This window comes from Ursus americanus, chromosome 4 (assembly GCF_024610735.1).
Source record: "Ursus americanus isolate L20-20 chromosome 4, mUrsAme1.1.p, whole genome shotgun sequence".
NCBI lineage: Eukaryota > Metazoa > Chordata > Mammalia > Carnivora > Ursidae > Ursus > Ursus americanus.
This window is the reverse complement of record NC_142130.1, coordinates 96,563,404-96,585,382: the sequence shown is the minus strand read 5'-3', so window position 1 is coordinate 96,585,382 and position 21,979 is coordinate 96,563,404. Positions and strand designations below refer to the sequence as shown.

The window sequence follows — 21,979 nt, the reverse complement described above, 5'->3', positions numbered from 1 at the left end:
TGCAAATGACATATCAGATAAAAGGCTAGTATCCAAAATCTATAAAGAACTTATCAAACTCAACACCCAAAAAACAAATAATCCAGTCAAGAATTGGGCAGAAGACATGAACCGACATTTCTCCAAAAAAGACAGACAAATGGCCAACAGACACATCACTCGGCATCAGGGAAGTCTAAATCAAAACCACAATGAGATCCCACCTCATACCAGTCAGAATAGCTAAAATTAACAAGTCAGGAAACAGATGTTGGCGAGGATGTGGAGAAAGGGGAGCCCTCGTGCACTGCTGGTGGGAACGCAAGCTGGTGCAGCCACTCTGGAAAACAGTATGGAGGTTCCTCAAAAAGTTAAAAATAGAGCTACCCTGTGACCCAGCAATTACACTACTAGGTATTTACCCCAAAGATACAAATGGAATGATTCAAAGGGGTACGTGCACCCCAATGTTCATAGCAGCAATGTCCATAACAGCCAAACTGTGGAAAAGGCCCAGCTGTCCATCCACAGATGAATGGATAAAGAAGACGTAGTATAGATATGTACAATGGAATATTACTCAGCCATCAGAAACGATGCAGCTGACCTGGAGGGTATTATGCTAAGTGAAATAAGTCAATCAGAGAAAGACAATTATCATATAATCTCACTCATATGTGGAATTTAAGAAACAAAACAGAGGAACATAGAGGAAGGGAGGGGAAAATAAAACAAGAAATCAGAGAGGGAAAGAAACCATAAGAGACTCTTAATCATAGGAAACAAACTGAGGGTTGCTGGAGGGGAGAGGGGTGGGGAGATGGGGTAACTGGGGGATGGGCATTAAGCAGGGTATGTGATGTAATGAGCACTGGGTATTATATTTTTTTAAAAAAAACCCTCTAATTCAAAGGGATACATGCACCCCTACAATTATAGCAGCATTATCTATAGTAGCCAAGATATGGAAGCAGCCCGAGTGTCCGTTGACTGATGAATGGATAAAGATGATGTGGTGTGTGTGTGTGTGTGTGTGTGTGTAATAGACTATTACTTAGCCATTTTAAAAAAGAATGAAATCTTGCCATTTGCAACAACATGGATGGAGATAGAGGGTATTATGCTAAGTGAAGTAAGTCAATCAGAAAAAGACAAATACCATACGATTTCACTCATATGTGGAATTTAAGAAACAAACAAAGAGAAAAAGAGAGGCAGACTAAGAAACAGACTCTTAACTATAGAGAACAAACCAATGGTCACTAGAGGGGAGGTGGGTAAGGGGATGGGGAGCCAGGGGGTGGGGATTAAGGAGTGCACTTGTTGTGATGAGCACTGGGTGATTAAAATAAAAACTTAAAAAAAAAAAAGAACCGGTGAGTCCGTATTGATACACATACATACATGAATAAATAAGGGGGGGGAAAGGGAAAGGTCTAAATTACAGTAGAGTCCAACCAATGTGTAGAGGCAGGTGCAATTAAATCTCCACTGGCAACGGGCACAGGCATCGCTGCTTCAGGCAAGAATCACCGCAGAGGCCCATCCAGGCCTGACCAATAGGAAATGCACAGGGTCTCTGAGTACTCGCCACAAGATACTATTACTTGTAAGGAAAAAACAGTAGCTTTACAACGGAGAGACCTGGCAGAAAACATCCTAACCAAACGGTGAAAATTCACATAATCGATAATGAGACAAACCAATATCACAGCCCTCCAGAGAAGGGCAGATAAAACTTCCTGGAAATCCTGCCCAATCCTAAGGCTATACTCACAAACCAAGACTGAGGGGCAATCTACAAAGTAACTGGCCAGCAAGCTTTCGAAGTGTCAACACAAGAGAGGCTGATGGACCTCTCCAGAACGGGGAAATGACAGGTAAATATGTGTGAACTGGGTCCTGGGCCCCAAAAATGTTATTTCCTTTTTGCTTTAAAGCTCATTAGTGAGACAACTGGCAAAATTTACATAAAGTCAGAGTGGAATACGGGGCACCTGGGTGGGGCGCCTGGGTGGCTCAGTCGTTAAGCGTCTGCCTTCAGCTCAGGGTTCTGGGATGGAGCCCGCATCAGGCCCCTCCGCTGGGAGCCTGCTTCTTCCTCTCCCACTCCCCCTGCTGGTGTTCCCTCTCGCTGGCTGTCTCTCTGTATCTGTCAAACAGATAAATAAAATCTTAAAAAAAAAAAAAAAAAAGAGTGGAATAGAGTGTTTTATCAGTTACTTTCCTGATTTTGGTAACTGTGCTATAGTTAAGACCTTGCTAAGTATCCTTGCTTCGAAACGCATACTGAAGTATTTAGTCTAAGAGGGGCCTCATGTCTGCAACTTAGTGTCTCAAGTCCACGTGCACACTTACGTGTATATGCATACGCACGCATGCGCACACACACAGTGAGACAGAAAGAGAGAGGGCATAAATTTGGTAAAATGTTAACACTGGGGAAGGTACATGGGAAGTCTTTGTACATTTTTGCAACTTCTCTGTAAGACTGAAATTCAAAGCAAGAAGTTTTTTGAAGTTTAACACGTGGAGGGTTATAAAAAAGATGAGGGTCTGTTCTGGGTTCAAAGATAATAAAGAAGGAATGACCAAGCGAGCACATTACAAGAGCTGCGGGGCAGCGTGGAGGTCTGGGGCTGCCACATGCGGCCGGCGGGAGCAGACGGGACAGATGGAGGGTGCTGCCCACAGGGCAGGCCTGCTCACTTGGAAGAACACCTCTGTTGTGAGGAGCAAGGGCTGCAATGTTTCAGGGTATGGTCACATCTAGGACTTACTTTAAATGGTCAACAGGCACACACACACAGCTAAACAACGGGGGCCAGTCAACACCTGCTGAATGTAGGCGGTAGGGGATTTCCAATCTACTCAACCTTTTTGTCTCAAAATGTTCACAATAAATATTGCAGAAAAGTCAGAATTTTATTTCAAAAATACATGGATTTGCAGTCCTTTTCTCTATCAAAATTGGTTAAAACCACAATGTCCGATACAACCATTCTACACGGAAAATTTGACATTTGTGCCCAAAGCTTTGCAAACACGGGCTCCCTCTACAATAGAACACCATGCAAGGAATGTTTTAGAAGCGCGGGCGGGCGGCGGCTAACTGCTCCTCGAACACGTGCTGTTGAGCAAAACCGGCAGAGTAGGAAGGTGACCAACAGTCTGCAGAACAGGACGCCAAAGCGGCAGAGGGAGGCGCCAGCAGGTGGCGCCGTTGGCTCAAGAGGCTGAAAGGGGCCGCAGAGCCGCAGGGGAAGCACCAGAGCCTGCAGGGGCCATCAGCAAATGTGCTACCCCTAACTTGCAGAGCCCCTCTCCGAATTCCACTCCCCAACAGTAGCCTCCACAGCCTCTATGTGGGGACTTCGACTGCTACGTGCAAGCAGGCAGGCAAACAGCTCCCAGCAGCATTCACAGGGTTCACCCTGCCCTACTGCTTGGGCCCAGGAGGAGGCCTCCGTCAACCAGGTCAGGGGCAAGCCCTCCAGGCTGCCGGCTGACCCAGGCCTGAGCCACAGCCTGAGCATCTAAGGGAAAACAATTTTTTTTTTTTTAAGATTTTATCCACTGATTTCACAGAGAGAGAGCACAGAGGGAGCGGCAGGCAGAGGGAGAAGCAGGCTCCCCACCAAGCAGGGAGCCCAATGTGGAGCTAGATCCCAGGACCCTGGGATCATGACCCGAACCAAAGGCAGACACTTCACCGTCAGAGCCCCCCAGGCGCCCCGCGGCTAAGGGAATTCTATCATGAACTGGGAAACAAAGTGAAAGCATCCAACCCAAGGATGAGGAGTCAGCGGGCTCATCTTATCAAAAACTGTTTTGTTAGGCATTCTATAAAAACCAAAGCTAACTTGAGATTTAAAAACAATCAATTAATCCCTATTTCTTCCCTCCATTACACAGAAAAATAGGTTTCGATTATGTTCAAACTCAAACGACAGTGCCATAACTTCTCAAAATCACACGGAGCTCTAAAATCCACTCGAAGAAGTGTCAACCCAATGTACTTAAAACACCGTGGTTGGACATAGGGAAGGGAAGGGTTGGACACAGTTTTTGTCTGTTTTATTTCTACAAATTTCATCCAATAAAAAAATGACACATTATTTATTGAAGTTGGCACTTGGGTTCCTTTTCAAGACTTCTAGCCAGGCTGGGGCGCCTGCGTAGCTCAGTCGTTAAGCGTCTGCCTTCAGCTCAGGTCATGTTCCCAGCATCCTGGGATCAAGCCCCACATCGGGCTCCTCTGCTGGGAGCCTGCTTCTTCCTCTCCCACTCCCCCTACTTGTGTTCCCTCTCTCGCAGTGTCTCTCTCTTTCAAATAAATAAATAAAATCTTTAAAAAAAAAAAAAAAAGAGTACTAGCCAGGCTAATACAGATGAAGAAAACACAATTTTCCGATCTTCATGTACAGAAATAGTAAAACTCACCAGTAATTAAAGAAATACACATTTTAGGGGCGCCTGGGTGGCGCAGTGGTTAAGTGTCTGCCTTCGGCTCAGGGCGTGATCCCAGCATTCTGGGATCAAGCCCCACATCAGGCTCCTCCGCTAGGAGCCTGCTTCTTCCTCTCCCACTCCCCCTGCTTGTGTTCCCTCGCTGGCTGTCTCTGTCAAATAAATAAATAAAATCTTAAAAAAAGAAAAAAAAGAAATACACATTTTAAAATAGTAATCCTTTTCATCTAGCAATTACTAAATTTAAACAAAAGCCCCGCACTCTGCTGGCAGAGATGAGGTGAAACCTGGAGCACTAAAGGAGTCCTGGGCCTCAGGAACTGCTTAACTGGTCTGAAGAGCAACTGACCACACATACAGTTCGCTAGAAGAACTGTCACACTCTTCTCAAAATCAACCTAAGAACATAGTGTTACTGTTGTGACCTCAAAGGTGGATGAAAGTGCGAAATGTGGCCCAAATCCAATAGGCAGGCATTTTAACGTTTTTATGCATTCCTGTCCAGGCGGATGGGAAGAAATACAGTTTTTCAGAGAAGAACAGCTATAGACGGACTAGTTGAATCCCAGTGAGTGGCGAAGTCTTTCATGTGTGCTCAGAGCAGGTGGAGGAATCAGGGAAGGCCCCTGGGGCTGGGAAGCAGTGCGTGTGGGGCGGAGGGCAGGCTGCGGCCCTAGCAGGGCAGGGCCCGTCTCTCATCATCCCAGCCACAACCCCTCAGCCAATGGGGGTCCTCCACAAGGGAACTCCTGCTTGTCTGAGCGCACTTTTTAATTTATTTTTAAAGATTTCATTTATTTATTTGACACAGAGAGAGAGAGTACAAGCAGGGAGAACAGCAGGCAGAGGGAGAAGCAGGCTTCCTGCTGAGCAGGAAACCCGATGTGGGACTCAATCCCCGGACCCTGGGATCGTGACCTGAGCCGAAGGCAGACGCTTCAGTGACTGAGCCACCCAGGGGTCCCTGTTTGAGAGGATTTTATTGCCTTAGGGATGGCATTAAGCCCTGTGGAAGATTTATATATTTTAAGATTTTTATGTTAAACTTCAGAATAAACTATGTATTTGACCTTTAAGGCATTTGTATAGTATTTAAGACAATTCGGCAAATCAATTTACACTTTAGCCTTGACTCGACTCTAATTTAAAACGTAATTGGGGCGCCTGTATGGCTCAGTTGGTTCATCATCTGACTCTTGGTTTTGGCTCAGGTCATGATCTCAGGGTCCTGGGATCGAACCCCACACTGGGCTCCCTGCTCAGCGGAGAGTCTGCTTGAAGATTCTCTCCCTTTACTGATCCCCCCCCCCCGTCTCTCCCTCTCAAATAGATAAATCTTTAAAAAATAAAATGTATAATTAAGCTTCTGATTTTAGACATGATTTTTTTTTATTTTAGTGAAAACGTGTAAGAGAAATTTACAGAGACTGTAAACATTCTTCGTCTATGCAAGTTTATCGATTGCTAGGCACTCTTTTAGGTACTGGGAATATAGCAGTGAGCAAAACCAAGTTCTTGACTCTGCAAAGCACACTTCCTGATAGGCTTGGAAAGAACTTGAGATCCATTATGTATGTAGCTTTAAATTATTACATCTAATTGGAAAGGTTTTACTTGATGGTCAGATATTCCAGGTATTTAAAATGACAATTAAATCTAGAACAATAAGAATTAACCTAGGGGGGCACCTGGTGGCTCAGTCAGTTCAGCATCCGACTCTTGGCTTCACCTTAGGTCATGATCTCAGGGTCGTGAGGTGGAGCCCCAAGTGGGACTCCATGCTTAGTGGGGAGTCTGCTTGAGATTCTCTGTCTCTCCCTCTGTCCCTCTCCCTGATTTGTGCTCTCTCTCCCTCTCTCTAAAATAAATAAATCTTTTTTTTTAAGTATTAAAACTATGGCTTAGAATGTATAAGGGAATTTAAGTTGTAAATGGGACTAATCATTAAAAATGATAGAGTCTGGGGTGCCTGGGTGGCTCAGTCAGTTAAGTGTCTGCCTTTGGCTTAGGTCATGATCCCAGGGGTCTGGGATTGAGCCCCACGCTGGGCTCCCTGCTTGGCAGGGTGTGTATTTTTCCCCCTCCCTCTGCTGTTCCCCCTGCTTGTTCTCTTTGTCAAATAAATAAATAAATAAATAAATAAATAAATAAATAAATATCTTTTAAAAAAATAAAAATTGGGGCGCCTGGGTGGCTCAGTCGTTAAGCGTCTGCCTTTGGCTCAGGTCATGATCTCAGGGTCCTGAGATAGAGCCACACGTCAGGTTCCCTGCTCAGTGGGAAGCCTGCTTCTCCCTCTCCCACTCCCTCTGCTTGTGTTCCCCCTCTCTCTCTCCCTGTCAAATAAATAAGTTTTTAAGATAAAAAAATAAAAATAAATAAAAATTTTTAAAAAATGATACAGTCTGATCAGCTTGAGTTCATCAAAGTTTACCTGAAAGTGAAGGTTAAAATTTACCAAGTTATACAGAGAATAATAAAATTTTAAAGTCCACATAAAAGCATAAGAAAAGAACAGGCCCGTAACTTCGTAGCCTAAAAAAATGTTGACTTCAAATAATCTCAAATAATCTTTCCTATGCTCAAAAGCCTCACTTCAAAGGGCACTAAAAACTCACAGCAAGAAAAGATAGATGCTAACAACGTTTTCGCCCCTTAATAGCAAACGGAAACAGAACGTGTGTGTCACACACAGGGGAATGGTGAGATCAAATACAGGCAGTCGTCATCAGTCATGAACAGGGTGGTTACAGCCAAGTGCGGCCTGGAAGGGCTCCCAGCAACTGCCCAGCGGAGAGGGAGGGCACACATCTGCTGTGCGTTCACTTAGCCCACAAGTATGTACTGAAGGTCCTCTCTGTGTTCTGAATGCTGGGGATGGGACAGCAAGCAACACAAGGTCCCTGCTGTCAAGACACAGCTTTATAACAAAAGGTACTTATGGATTAATCTAGGGAGAAGAGACGGCTCTCTTGTACCAGGTCACCCCATCCAAGAGCATGGGGCCCCTCCCGCAACCCTAGGAAGTTCAATGGGCTCTGTGGAGGTCTAATGTACTCCTGGTTACATTTATTCCTAAATATCTTATGGTTTTCTCGCTACTGTCCAAAGTTATCTCACTGCTCTCATACTTTCTGAAGACTGCTGCATAGAAATTCCCCCAGTTTGTGGAGACTAACTTCGTATCCGCCAACTTTGTTGGGCTGCCTCTTCTTCTGGCAGTTCATGGAGAGTCCACACGTTGTTCCTGGCACATGTCATTATCTGTAAATCATGGGGCTGCAATCCCAATCAAGATACCTGTCGTTTTTGAGAAACTCAAGAGGCCTATTCTAAAATGCATATGGGAGAATAAAGGTCCATGAATAGCTAAATTACTCTTGAAAAGTTTAAGAAATACCAACTTCCAAAATATCCTACGAGGCCACGGTCACAACCAAATGTGGGTAATGGCACAAGAACAAATAAACAGGCCAATGGAACAGAAGAAATAAGACATTAGACTTTTCAGGGCTTGAAGAAGTACCAAAACTGCACAAAACTTTGCAATTTTGATGCTTTTACAAAAACCTCTGAACTTGATCAATTCCTGCAAAGTGCTGGTGAAACTGGGTTTTGGCGCTACTCTCCAAGCACACTGTACCCGTCAACCGCGCGCTCTCTTGGTCAGCCACATGGGCACGGTGACTCTTGATGACCGGGCTGTTTAAGGCAGAAACACTGACAAGATAAAATCTCTACAGATTGGAAGAACACTGTCTCAAAGCTGTGTGAGAGCCCTATTTATGTAGTCCATGCTAACGCACAGACGCATGGAAAGTTTGTTCTAAGAGGCTCACTTTTCGTTTTACATGAAGGGTAGAGAGGGGAAAATGAGAGAAGCAATATCACCTAAATGTCTCACTCTATATGTCAAGACCTATGGGAGGCACTTTAATTCACTGACTCCTCCCACTGAGATGTGCGGTCTTTGTCCCCTGCTCTTGAATCTGGGCTGATCTTAGTGACTCACTTGGAACGAGAAGGCAGTGGAAATGATTTGAAGGAAGTCCTCCCAAAGACTTCAGTCCTCAGCCATCAAGCCACCGCCAGCCTGAGTCTTCCTAGCTCACTGTGGAGCAGAGAGGGCCGTTTCCACTGTAGCCCTTTCCAAATTCCTGACCCACGCAGCCACGAGCATAACAAAATGGTTGTTTTATGGGGTGGTCGGGTTCACACTAGTAGTTAACCAGAATACTCTGGTAGATAATTGGTAACAGGATCCCCAGAGGTTAAATACCTTTGTGAGGTCGGTCTGTCTGGCTCTGAAGCCCTGCTGTGTCTTTGACACATTATCTCCGAGAATACAGTAACCTTGTTTCTAACATAACTGTACAGTTCACAGGGAGATCAGTACGGCATCTGGTAGCCTGTACAACTTTGATGCCTCCACGTTAATTTCATGAACCCAATCTATGAATTACGGTGTCATTCAAAATGGGAAACACTAAGCATGGATGAAGGCGGTGATCCATGGGCAAACAGGAATGACTTTCAATCACAGCAAGGATGTAACGCCTGACGCTGCCCACATGCGTGACTGCTCCGCAGACATTAACAAGAGTCAAAAGAAAATGACAGCCTGGTGCCTAGGAGCAGAAGAGGCACCCCCCACAGTCAATGTTTGGAAGTCAGGCATCTCCAAAGTACCATAACACAAATTACTGAAAAGGAAAGAACTCCTTGCTCATGCCTCATCCACACCTATAAAAAATACACGATGTAGCAAACGTTTATTGATGGCATGTGAAGGATGCTTGATACTACTTGTAAGCATGTAAGGGTTAAAATGCTGGGCGACAAAGACTCTAACTGCAACTGTGAAGATTATTTTCCAGAATATCACTTTGGAGAACAATCATCTAGCTTTGATTCAACAAATCTATAAAAACAATCACCCTGCTGAAGAGGGGGTGAAGCAGCCCCTCACATCTCCATTTCCTGACCTCCCAGCAATGCCTCCAGATCTTTCTCCCACGGCCACTCTTCCCAACCCCCACCCCATCCCGAAGTCCATCCTCCACACTGCAGCCCCAGTGATGGGCTTCCTTAAGGCTTGCTTCTTTCCCTGTTATCAATTTTACCAATTTTCAGAAAAATGTGCTGGTTCCCCAGCATTCTCCAATAATGACCAGTGAGGCTATTTTTAGTACATTATGCTCTCATGGGTTTGAACACTTAAAAAAAAAAATCACAGTTTTATATAAATGCATATATTTTTTGGTATTCCAAATTATCCCATGTTTGGCTAATGCAAGCCCCTTAGAGCCTTTAATACACCCTACTAATTCTCGATAGCTTGCTTTCAGATAAAAGCAAGTCACTCCATGCTCATCTTGTTCATTTTCTGCACCAAACTCTAACTCTGCCATTCATCCAAGGGGCTCTGATTCCTTTCAGTGGGAAATGATACATAGAGACCACAGTCTAGGCATCATGGGTGCTCACTGCTTCTGGTTGGTCACTGTTTCTAGGCTTTTCAGGGGACACAGGAAATGTTTTCTCATTAAAATTCTTTCAAAACAAGTTAACACTGATATCTACAATGCAAATTTGGGATTACAGGGTATTTACCTAACTATTTTGATTTCATGCTTGTATATCTTTTCTTTACCCTGAAAACCTTGACCATGTAACATAATGTCATACAAATTTTTATTTAATGGTCACTACAATTTATACAAAGTTTAACCTAACTCACACAATGGTTCCTAGTGTCTTTTTAAACAGATAAATAAATCTTTGACTACCTTCTCAAGTTCATCTAAAGTTGCTGGTCTGTACAGGTTTTCCACCTCCAAGGCCAATTCTGGTCGTTTATGTCTTCCTCATAAACCATCCACAAGTCTTCAAATTTGTGGCCAAATTGTACGTGGTGTATTCCTATTTAAAAATCTTCATATGTGCAGTTATATCCTTTTTGTAAATATTGTGCTCTCATTTCTTCTTAATCAGATTTGCAAAAAACAAAAATAGATTTACCTCTATTTTCTTTGACTTATTTTCCTGGTTTCTTGAGTTGAAAGCTGAATGCATTTACTTCTCTTCTTCTCTAATGCATGTAGGTTATGTATTTTCTTTCTCCTGAGAACTGTTTCTGCCTGATCCTATGATTGTGCTATGTAGCCCTCTGTCATTCCCTTATACAGTCTGAAAATAGTTTTGATCTCTTCTTTAATCTAAGAGATATAATAAAGGGGGTCTTAACATTTTCAGGGAGTTATTCTTAGCTATCCTTTCACTCTTAGGTTCTAGCTAGTGCATTATGGTCTGAGAATCTGGCCTATAGGACTTACTTTTTGAAACTTGGGGCTTTTCTTTGTGGCCTGTATGTGGCCAGTTTTGTTAAATGTTCCATGTAAATGAAGAGAATCTCTATTTTATGTTTGTTGGGTACAAATTCCTGTACATATCTATGGCCACATTATTTAAATCATTTATATAGGTGGCTCTCAACTGGAGGTGATTTGGCTCCCCAAGGACATTTGGCAATGTTCAGAAACATTTCTGGGGGCACCTGGGTGTCTCAGTTGTTAAACATCTGCCCTCAGCTAAGGTCATGATCCCAGGGTCCTGGGATCGAGTCCCACATCGGGCTCCCTGCTCAGCAGGAATCCTGCTTCTCCCTCTCCCACTGCTTGTGTTCCCTCTCCCGCTGTGTCTCTGTCAAATAAACAAAATCTTAAAAAACAAAACAAAACAAACATTTCTAGCTATCACAATTAGGGAGATGGGTACCTACTGGTATCTAGTGAGTAGAGACCAGGGGTGCTGTTCAGTAATCTTCAGTGCGCAGGATGGCTCCCTGACAAAGAATGATCTGGCCCCAAATGTCAACAGGGTCAGGCTAAGAACTCCCCCGCCACATCCTTTCTTCTTTTTGGTCGCCTTGGTTTGCAGCTTGCAGAGTCACATTACAGTCCCCCCTTTTACATATAGAACTGTCAACTTCTATTTTGGAAAGTTTTACTGTTACATTAGTTTACGAGTATTAAACATACCTTTGAGTAATAGGACGTATCCCCCAGTGCTCTGTAACTTGAGTTTAGTTGTGTCCAGCTTGATGGTACTAAACCTGCTTTCTTTTTGTTAGGACTGACAGTGATTCCCATCCCTTAGTTTCCTACTTCTTTATGTTCTACATGTATCACCTATAAACAGCATTTAACTAGATTTCACTCTTCTCCTACATCTGGAGTTACTATCACCTGGGAGATTTAGACCCTTTTACATTAATTGTAGTTACCAATACATTTGGGCTTACTCATGCCATCTTATTATTAGTTGTTTGCTTTTAATATACCAAGTAAACCTCCTTGTTTTCTTCTCCTTTTCTAAGTTTTTATTTTTAAGTAATCTCTACACCCAGCGTAGGGCTCGAACTTACAACCCCAAGATCAAGAGTCACATGTTCCACCCACTGAGCCAGCCAGGCGCCTCTCTTCTCTCTTCTTAACACCCTTTTGTTGAAATGAAGCTCTTCTTCACTCCATCTCCCTCTGGTCCTTTGGGAATTGCACAGCCTACCTTCAGTCTTCCATCGCTTGCTCTCACACTAGCTGAAATCAACACTAACACCATCATCCCAATCCAGCTCTCTAACAGTCCTGCTGCAGCAACGAAGTGTAAACTTATGTTCACTGTACTTCCACACTTGAATCTGTCCTCCTTAGCAGTAGGGACTGGGACATTTTGTCCTTATAGGTTCAGTGCTGGTTGTGCATACACAAGTCTGGAAAGGCAAACACAACTAGATCATTTTAGAACATTTTTTAACCCTTTAACATGAATTTCGGGGCATTTAAGGTCAAACTTTATTATCTGTGGGTTTCTCTTAGACGTAATGCTTCAATCCCAATTAATGCCATGTGACCTGTATAAACGGTATGTACACATAAACACATTTAGTATTCTATACACTCATAATACAGTACTATGATGCCTCCTTTTAACGAGGAACCACAACAAACATAGCAAAGCATATTACAATAACTATTTTGAACATCCGATTATTCTGCCTAGTCCAGACAGATTTCAGATAATTTTAATGGTACCCTATGAAGAATACAACTAAAAAGAGAAAATATTTAAATGCTTTATTTGCACTATCATCATCACTTCCATAATGTTTTCCACTCCATGCAAATTCAATTAATTATCCACTTGGAGGTCAATTCAGATAATTTTTTTAAAAACAGGGAAAATAACAGACATACTGATAGATTTTTAAAATTTAAAATAGTTACAGGTTACATTCTCGGGATATACTGGACTGACATTAAAACTGAAACAGAGAAACAAACATTTAAACAAACAATAGGTCAAGTGCACCCTCAGGCAAGTTAACTTCACATTATCCTGACCCGTCAAAACATCGAGGAGAAAACAGCAGTCATAAAAGAGCTGAAGATTATTAGTCCCCCTTTTTATTCCTTTTACAAAAGAAATGCTGAAAGAGATTTGAAAACAAGCAAACAAAAAAGTGGGGTGGGGGCAGAAATTCTAGAAAGAAAAAAGAAGCTCTGACAAACTAAAGACCAGTGAGGGCACCCCAGCCCCCCAGGAGCCCAGCTGGCCGCCCATCACCCCCCCAACTTCTGAGCCTGGCCCGGGGCCCACTGGCCCTCACACCCAGCGCTCCTGAGCCAGGAGCCCGGCCAACACAGAGAGTGCCGCCCCCAGGAGGGGCCGCCGGCCAAGGAACCCTCCCTGCTTTCCCAGCAGCATCCGAGGTCGCAGATCGACTGCTTCTGGGCCAGGTGGTGGCACCCCTGAGAGAATTCGACCCTGTATATTGACTTCATCAGCGAAGCAAGGCTTCCCAGGGCTCAGAGGCCAACAAACGAATTGAGCACAGAAGCAACAGGAACTAGTCACTAAAGCAGACTTCTTTCTAGATTTGGCTTCCAGCATGCAGTCACAGGGAGGCCTGGAGATTCTAATTCTGGGTTAGGAGTTATTTACACAGGCCGTGTTTTTACACCGATGGTATCACAGACCAGTCCCGGCAGGGTGCAGTCCACCAAGGGAAACTATCCTACTTCTTCCCTTTTCTTATTCATATTTCCCAAACAGAGTTATGCAATTTTATCCATTTAGATCCAGACTGACTTCCACATGTTTCAGTTGAAAACTGAGCGGAGGTCAGCAAACTTTTTCTGTAAAGGGCCAGACAGTAAACTTCAGGCTTTGAAGGCCACATACTGTCTTCATTACATATTCTTCTTCCCTTTCATGTCCCTTTGAAATGTATAACGTATGGCCCCAGGGCCAAACAAGAACAGCCTGCAGCAGAGCCCTTGCCAACCCCTGGCCTAAAACATAGCTGTCCAAAGAGACATGTGATACTTTAAAAACTGAACTGTACTATTTTTAACTCATCCAGAATTTGCTAACTCAGTTTTGGTGACATCAAGATTCGCATTTTTCAGCGAATCTACAAACGTGCCTGATGCAGGAGGAGCAGCCCCTCCCTCCCAGGCTGCCAGACTCCGCAAAGGGCTTCTTTCCCAGCGGGGCAGCTTCCCAGCTGTTCTCAAAAGCTGCTTTATTTAACCAATGAGCACGATCAATTCCACTGACAGAGAAATGCAAGAAATTCTAGGGGAATTTCAGGTTTGCTGTCTCTCAGAGAGCCCGTTACGCAGCCAGAACAGGACTGCCGACAATAGCAACAGTCGTGAGACACTGGCAAACCACATCTCTCCCTCTTTCTCGTTTTTTTGTTTTGGTTACTAATATTCCCCAAAAACATTTAACCGAGGATCCTTTTTCAACTAAACCCATTTATTAAAGCTAAGAAAGCTGTCAGGGAATCCAAGAAAATTGTCAAAATTCTATATTAAAAAAAAAAAAAATTTCTTTTCCCAGATACCGCTCAGGAAACTGTGACTACGATTCAAGGAGTTTTCATTTTGAGTGTGGGAATCTTCGGTGCCTGCGGCTCAGAAGCTCGAGCCACCTGTCCGCTGCCTTCCGTCCCAGCTTCACACCCCCCACCCCTGGGAGATGTTCAGTCAACAACTCATATTAAGGAAAACATACATCAATGGGGCGCCTGGGTGGCGCAGTCGTTAAGCGTCTGCCTTCGGCTCAGGGCGTGATCCCAGCGTTCTGGGATCGAGCCCCACGTCAGGCTCCTCCATTAGGAGACTGCTTCTTCCTCTCCCACTCCCCCTGCTTGTGTTCCCTCTCTCACTGGCTGTCTCTCTCTCCATCAAACAAATAAATAAAATATTAAAAAAAAAAAAAAAAAAAAGGAAAACATACATCAAGAAATCACTTTATTTTTCAAACAAGGTTTGGGGAGGTGCCTCTTGAAGTTTAATATTCAAATAAAATCAGATACTAAATCCTGTTAAACTCTGTATTTAAATTTTTTAAAAAGGCATTTCCAAGCTAAAGGTCCACATGTCCATTAAAGTGACAGCAAAATTCTAATAACAAAAGTGATTTCATGGTATTAGAATCTGTTTTGGTAAATTCTGAGCTGGATGATCTTAGTAGACTGCTGCTAGAATTTAAAATTACATCACACCCTTGCTTTTCAGACTGCGACTATCATTGGCATCATTAAAAACTGACACTCAAAACTTTCATGATGGACTTGTTATTAAGAGTTAAGGAATGTTTTACGAAAAATAAGAACCCCAACTCTTCGAAGCAAGGGCCTGTTCACACGGACAATTTCTTGCCAGGGCACTGTGTGTTCAGGGACTGAGCGCCACAGAAATGGACCCAGGAGCACCCTCCCTCCTACCCACATCCCCTGTGATCTGACCAGCACTAAGCTTGGTAAGGCAGAGAATGACGAAAAAAACATAGGAAATATCAGAACCTAAATGCTCAAAAGACTCTGCAACATCAGACACGGCCATAAAGCAATACAGAAAAAAAAAATTATGTGGCGATCTTTGATACATTTTTTAAGTGAGAAACGTGTGCATTATATAAGTACATGGAAATATACATAATAATGCTGACTGAAAATACAATACGAAATAACTAACATGTAAATATGGGTGCATATCCCATTAAACTCAGGTTCCACACAATACATTTTGGGAAATGCCATTTTAGATCAGTTCTCAACCAGGGGTGACTTTTGTCCCCCAGGGAACATTTGGCAATATCTGAAAACATTTTTGGTTGTCACAACTGGAAGTGGGGGTCCCAGTGACATCTGGTGGGTAGCGACCAGGAATGCTGCTGACATCCCACAAGGCACAGGGCAGCCTCCACAACACACAAGTATCTGGCCCCAAACGTCAACAGCCCCACAGCTGAAAACCCCTGCCCTACAGTATCACAGATCTGTCTGCACTTATGCTGCAATAAATTCTGCTAAAGTACCTCCTTGGGGGGGGGGGGAGTACAGTTTAACACACAATTTAGAAGAATGCAAAGCTAAATTCCCAAGTTTTTAATGCAAAAAAATATACACCTTGATAAAATATCTCAAACAACATAAAACAACATATATTGACAGCTTACCAAGCTTTCATGAAGCATTCTTCTTTAAAAAGTCTGATCAATACTGTTCTGGCTGGAACCTGCATCACAGTACCTCCCAATCCATAGTCCCTTCTGAGTGACCCAACCCTACCGGAGGCCCCGCTGAAAAAGGGTGGTTGTGTGGAAGGCAGGAGCCCACCCCTCCCTAGGGCAGCACCTAGCCCAGGGGTCAGCGCCTGGGAGGTGCGTGGAGGGAAAGAGCTCAGTCACTCTCTCTGGGGTGCGCGGGGAAACAGGAAGAGGATGAGGCGGCAGTGCTGGGCCCCAAGCTGCGGGGAAGAGAGAACGCGCAATCAACAGGGTGCAGAGCAAGCAGCCAGCGGAGAGCAACAGTCCAGCTGAACAGACTCCGGCCAGAGCTCAAAGGAGTTCTGTGGGCCCCAAAGCCCAGCACTAGTGGTCCCTGGGATCCCACTAGATTCCTACTTTCCTTATTCCTGTGTAACCTTCAGCCCCTGGACTGGAAGTCAGCCTGCTCCCGGCCACCTGGAGACCTGACGAAACCAGCTCATCATTCTGTACGTGTCAGTCACAGATGGCAGACGATAAAAGCTCTTCCAGGGAATGTGCCCCGCAGCCCTAGCAGCCCATGCACGGCTGCATCCGGCTAGAGACTGCACAAAGGAACACATGCCTTTGGGTGGGGGGGGGTCACCCCAAGCCGAAATGGTCTCCCCCAGATAGGAGCAGCAACCATCCACGCTGAGCGGCTTACCCAACCGGGAGAGGAGGCAGGACCTGGTCGCCGACCTGTCAGGAAGACTGTGTCCTATCATTTAAAGGAAGACTCAACACAAGAAAATGAATCCAAAATTTGACTCACAAACTCCTGGTCTTGCAACCTGGTAGTTCAATTGTTTTGAAGATTTTGAAAACACTAGAACCTTTTCCCTAAGGAATCCTAGATAAAATTAAGAAGCTGCTCTGTCCCCTCGCCACCTCCTCTCGCTAACCCCGCCCCGTCCCCCAGACCCCCTCAGAACCACAGCGCTTCCAAGCCACTGGTTTCAAATGACCTTGTCAGACAGCACGTTTGCTGTGGTATCACACAGCCTTCTGTGAATGAAGTTTCCAGAAACAGTAACTAAAACAAGGGGCGGCTGGTGGAATGGCAGGTGTAGCCTCATTGGACAGGCCCTGCAGCCAGGCCTTTTTACCAAATGACCAGGCTTCCCGGCTCTTAAATGCTGATTCTAACCATTTCCAGACTGAACTCTTTCTACAATATCTTTCCACCGTCCACGACAAAACTGTAACTGACCTGGTTGTGGCGTAAGCCGGGGCACTCCCCCACGTGGCTGCTGCAGCTCCCTCAGCCCTGACAATGACCCCAGACTGCTAAGCTGTGGGTTCCCTGTCTGCCCTGCTTTTATTCTCTCACCCCCTAGTCACCGGTACGACCGTCCAAGGAAGGAAAACAAGGGCAGATACATATGTCTACTAACAGATGGTGGAGAGTACCTGGACTTCTAACGCACAGGTCCTGACCTTGGTCTCCGTGAAGCTGAATGAGAACACACACCACACCTTTACTTGCAATAACCTCCAGCTGAAACTTAGCACCCATTCAATCATGAAGACACGAAATCCCGGAGTTGCAGCACTACCTGTGACTTTTTCACCGAGAAACTACAGTTACTTTCACAAAGCACTAGAGTTGCTATGGAAATCTCGAAGCTGTCAGTTATGCTGGTCACAGCGCCAAAAGGAATCACTAACCCCGAACCTGACCTGTTACTAAGTGAGCTCACAAAGGGCACATAAGCAGCGTGAGCATCAGCTTGGTTCAATATTTTGGTAGCTGTATTTCAATATAATATATGGGCTCTCTCCTCCATCCTATTTTCTCAAAAACGTTTGTGAGGAGCCGAGGCCAGGTAAAGCACTAAAAGGCCCTGGGAGGCATAGGAAGTGGATTCAGGCTTTCTCCTAAACAGTTTCTAATAGTTTAACAATTTGCAACAAAAGTGAAAGTTACAGCTAGAATGTTGCTGTTCACACACAGTACCTTTCCTTCACATGGAGTACCTCTCTAAAGCTGTAATACGCTGAGACAGAACTGTAAATGTGTGTAAACCAGTGGACAAGAAGCCAAGAAAATGTTTGCACCGGCAGTATCACTAACCACCCGACATGTAGACACTTAAATCCTCAGCACTGAAGGTCAATCTTTCAAGTCCTGTTTCATCCACATGTTTCACCAATTCTAATTCCCACTTTTAAATCTCTGACGTAGGAAAGCACCCTTCTTCTGCTCACACATTCTACCTTCATGATCCACGTGTCCCTCTCCACGCTCAGTACACTAAGGAAAGGAAAGGTAGATCTGAGTCAATCTGCCACCTTCCAAATCAACGTGCACACAAGTACATATGAGTGCATCACCGACAACCGCACTGGCAAACGTTTCCATTTCGCCTCGAATTCTCCCTTAGAATATTTCGAACACACCATTCGAAGCATTATATAATGTATCAAATAAATGTTGTATTATATAAACACATTATTTCCTTTTTCAGAATGTCAGAAAAAAGTATAAACTCACGCCCAACTAAAGCTGAGGGTGTCATTCACCCTCAAGTGGGAAGTACTCACTTCCTAAGGAAAAAACAAACAACCCAGAAGTTTCTACAGAAAGCTAATTCTCACACTCCAAGTGCGCGTCCTGCCCTTCCACATGCCGACTACACCCGGGCTGGCTGCGAGTGTCCAGGCCGCCCTCCCGGAGCCCTGCTCGGGACCCCCGCCACGGCAGGCCAGCCAGCACACAGCCCAGCCCACTGGCCAAACCTTAGCACCACGGGCACAACAGGGCACTTCCACCGCCGCCGGGACGAAGCAAAGCAGACTCAACTTTTCCTAATTCTTGTCAAGTGACTCACGATTTCTTCTGCAGGAATGTGAGATGCCAGCGAGCGGCCAGCCCCTGCCCCGCACCTCCAGGCATCTACTCCCCCCCCACCCCGCCCCCGGCCGGTCATTACAGGCGGCACATCTGCGCTAAACTAATTCCAGGAACGGGGGCACCCTGTCCTCGGGCGGGAGGGCAGCCGCCCCGGCTACCCAGCCCCATCCGAGGTCCGCCTCCAGGGGGCTCCAGGCGACCCCGCGCCCCCGCCCCTCGGATCCCGGCCCCGCGCCCTCCCCCGCCCTACCGGCCCCGCCGGCCCCGCCCCACACCCCGGCGGCCGCGGCTCCGAGCGCGCCCCCGCGCCCTTCCCCGCCTCTGCCCCCGCCGCCCTCCCCCGCCCCCCGGCCCGAGTCCGCGCACCCCCGCCGCCCAGCCCCGCCCCCGCGCGCCCCCAGCACGGCCCCGCCCCCCCGCGCGCCCCCGCGCCCCCGCCCGCGCAAGGGCGCGCGCCGCGCTCCGAGAGGGACGGTTAGGAGCGCGCGCCTCACAGCGGGCCCCGCGCGGCAGCGGCGGCGCCTTCCAGAAATTTCCGCGTCCCTAAACCCACACAGAAAAACAAGCGGGGCGCGCCCCCGCGGCGGCCCGGCGGACAGCGCCCCTCCCCGCGGCCTCGGCTCCCTTCCCCCACTCGCACCCCCTCCCCGCCCCCTGCCCCGGGCGGCGGGTCCGGCGCGGCCCTCCCGGGCGGCTGCGGCCCGCGGAGACCCGGGCGGCGACGGCGGGGCGGCGGCCGCGGCGCCTGCGGGCCGGCGTGATTGATAGGGACGGGGCGGCGGAGCGGCGGCGGCGGCGGAGCGGTTGAGTGACAGCTTACCTGGGTGCCAATCTTCATCACACTGACAAGCGGCTGCAGCAATCGGGACCCGCAGTGCCGCGCCCGCGTCCAACCGTCACGCCGACGCTGGGCCACGCGACACAGCCTCGCTCAATGGGAGGAGGGCGACGCCGACGCGCGCCGCATCAATATTCAGAGAGGGGGCGGGGCCTGCCGGCCCCGGGCCCCGCCCCGTCCCTGCGCCGCGGCGGCGCGGGGCGGGGTCCGCGCGCCGGAGGCGGGGAGCGAGGCGGGGGCGGGCGGTGGTCGGCCCCGCCCCCGCCTCGCGCCCGCGCCGGGCCCCGCCCCCAACAGGGCGCGCCGGGGAGCGAGGAGCAGCCCGCCCCTCCCGGCCGAGAGTGCCGCCTCTTGACTATGCTGCTGGAGGCGTGGCCTGAGCGTGCCACGCCCCCCACTCGCACTCGGGCGGGGCGGGGTTTGTGGCGCGGGCTCGGTGGGCGGAACCATCCGCCGCACGCCGGCGGGGAGGGCCGGCCGAACCATCGTGGCGGGAGGCGCGGGCTGCCCTGGGCGCGACCTGCAGCAGGTGGTCCCCGGCCGCCCGGGTGTTCCGGGATCCCGTCCGCGAGGGCGCCGGATGCCCGCACCCCGCGCGCGCCCTTTTGTGTGCCTTCTGCCGGCGTGTGTGCACGTGCGCCCGCTGCCCCCTGGGCGAGAGCTCCAGTGACCGCGGCAGGCTCGCCTCTGCTCCCGCGCTCTGCCTTCAGCACAGCTGTTCCCCTGGAGACCCACACAGGCCCTACATGCGGGTGACGCGGCCTCCCTTAGGGAGACACGGAGAGTTGTCCGCGTTCCGGGGTGGTGGCAGTGCGCCCACCGGTCCCGCGGTGGCCGTGCCCTCCAAGACGCCGAGGGAAGGGCAAGCCTTCCCCGGTACAGAGGCTGGGGGTTTGTCTGCCGGCTGTTGCTTTTTGCAGAAACATTCCCACCGAGTGGGATCGCTGTGCGGAGTCCATACCCCGCTCCGGGCAGGGCCGCTCCGGCGGCTCCTACGCTGCCCCGCGAAGGAGCGCCAGGATGGGAACCTGTGGCTTCAGGGCCAAGTCCAGCCTCGAACTGCTGGGAAGACATCCCTCCACAAACACCGTGAACCACAGGCGAACTGCGGTGTGGCTCTGCAGAAGGCGTTTTACAGAGAGAAGCTCGTAGCGAGGCCTGCGCGGAGGAGGCCAGTGAGGCTCCGACTGGGGTGGAAAGTTGAAGGGGCCCCCAAAAGTCCAGTGATCCAGACCATCTACGGAATGTGCAGGGGCCAGTGGAAAATGGAAATGCAAGTTCCCTTGTTCAACAGTTACTGGGAATTTGAGGACAGGGACAGTATATAACTCTAAACTGACGGCTGGCCTGGGCACAAACCTGTGTGACTGTGCTTGTCCCGCAAGCCGTACAACCGTCCCTGGCATCTCCTCCCTCTAGTCCCGTCCTGGTCTGTGGTTTTGTGTTTTTGTTGTTTTGTTTTTGTTTTTGCTTCTAGTTACCTTGGAGTTTATTTAAACCAAGAGAAAAAGCGTAATGTTTTCACGCAATACAGACTCGGTTCTTTAAATAACAATGCTGACCAACAAAGCAACATTAAACTTCAATGCTGACTTTACACAACTTCTATACAGTATCTTGGCTCAAATCCAAGAGCAAAGCTAAGACTCTTCACCTCTATTTTTGGTGAACAGCCAGGTGGCAAACTCAGGATGACTTTTGCCCCTGGATTTCACCTGGGAGTGTGGCCTTTTTTAATTTTTTATTTACAAGTGGGAAGATTTGGCACTTTTAGACTGATGTCACCAATGTTGCTATTTCTTGGGATCTGAGGAAGATTCCTATTCTTCACAGCTACGCAGCACGGGCTGGAGCTCCCACTAGACGGCCTCAGATTTTTCCAGTTTATCATGTGCAGCGATTTGTGTAACGACCTCATTCATGTTGGTCTCCAATACCATTCCCTCCATCAGCATTTTAGCAAGAATATTATGAACCTCGTCTACATGGAATAAATTAAATCCAGCTCATAGACATTTTCAAAATACCTGTCCAATGTTTCCACAAATACTTGAATGAGAGCTCAGATGCCAAGTTCGCTTTCTGAAGAATGCACACAGAAGACAAAATACAAGGTTGCGTAGTGTCTATAAATCAGTTTGTCGTCAGACTGTCCAGTTAATGTCGTCGGGCTGGTAGAACTTGGAGAGCTAGGCTTCCCGAGGTTGTTGAAGGTGACGACGACCCATCAGGGC

The 21,979-nt window shown here is 47.4% G+C and overlaps 1 protein-coding gene across 5 annotated transcripts in view; it reads right to left on the bottom strand.

The window, feature by feature from the left end:
* The window catches only part of PKNOX1 (PBX/knotted 1 homeobox 1), a 59,625-nt gene extending 39,725 nt beyond the window's left edge, over window positions 1-19,900 (bottom strand). Inside the window, exons 1-2 of one of the 5 annotated variants that reach the window (XM_087861834.1) lie at window positions 15,982-19,163; window positions 1,977-12,220 (exon numbers count right to left, since the gene is read on the bottom strand). The gene's annotated coding sequence lies outside the window, so the exon portion shown is untranslated. Of the gene's footprint in view, window positions 1-1,976; window positions 19,164-19,727 lie in introns of those variants that run through there. The other 4 variants (XM_045774148.2, XM_045774145.2, XM_087861832.1 and 1 more) reach the window with 4 other exon arrangements.
* Window positions 19,901-21,979: the final 2,079 nt, after the last annotated feature.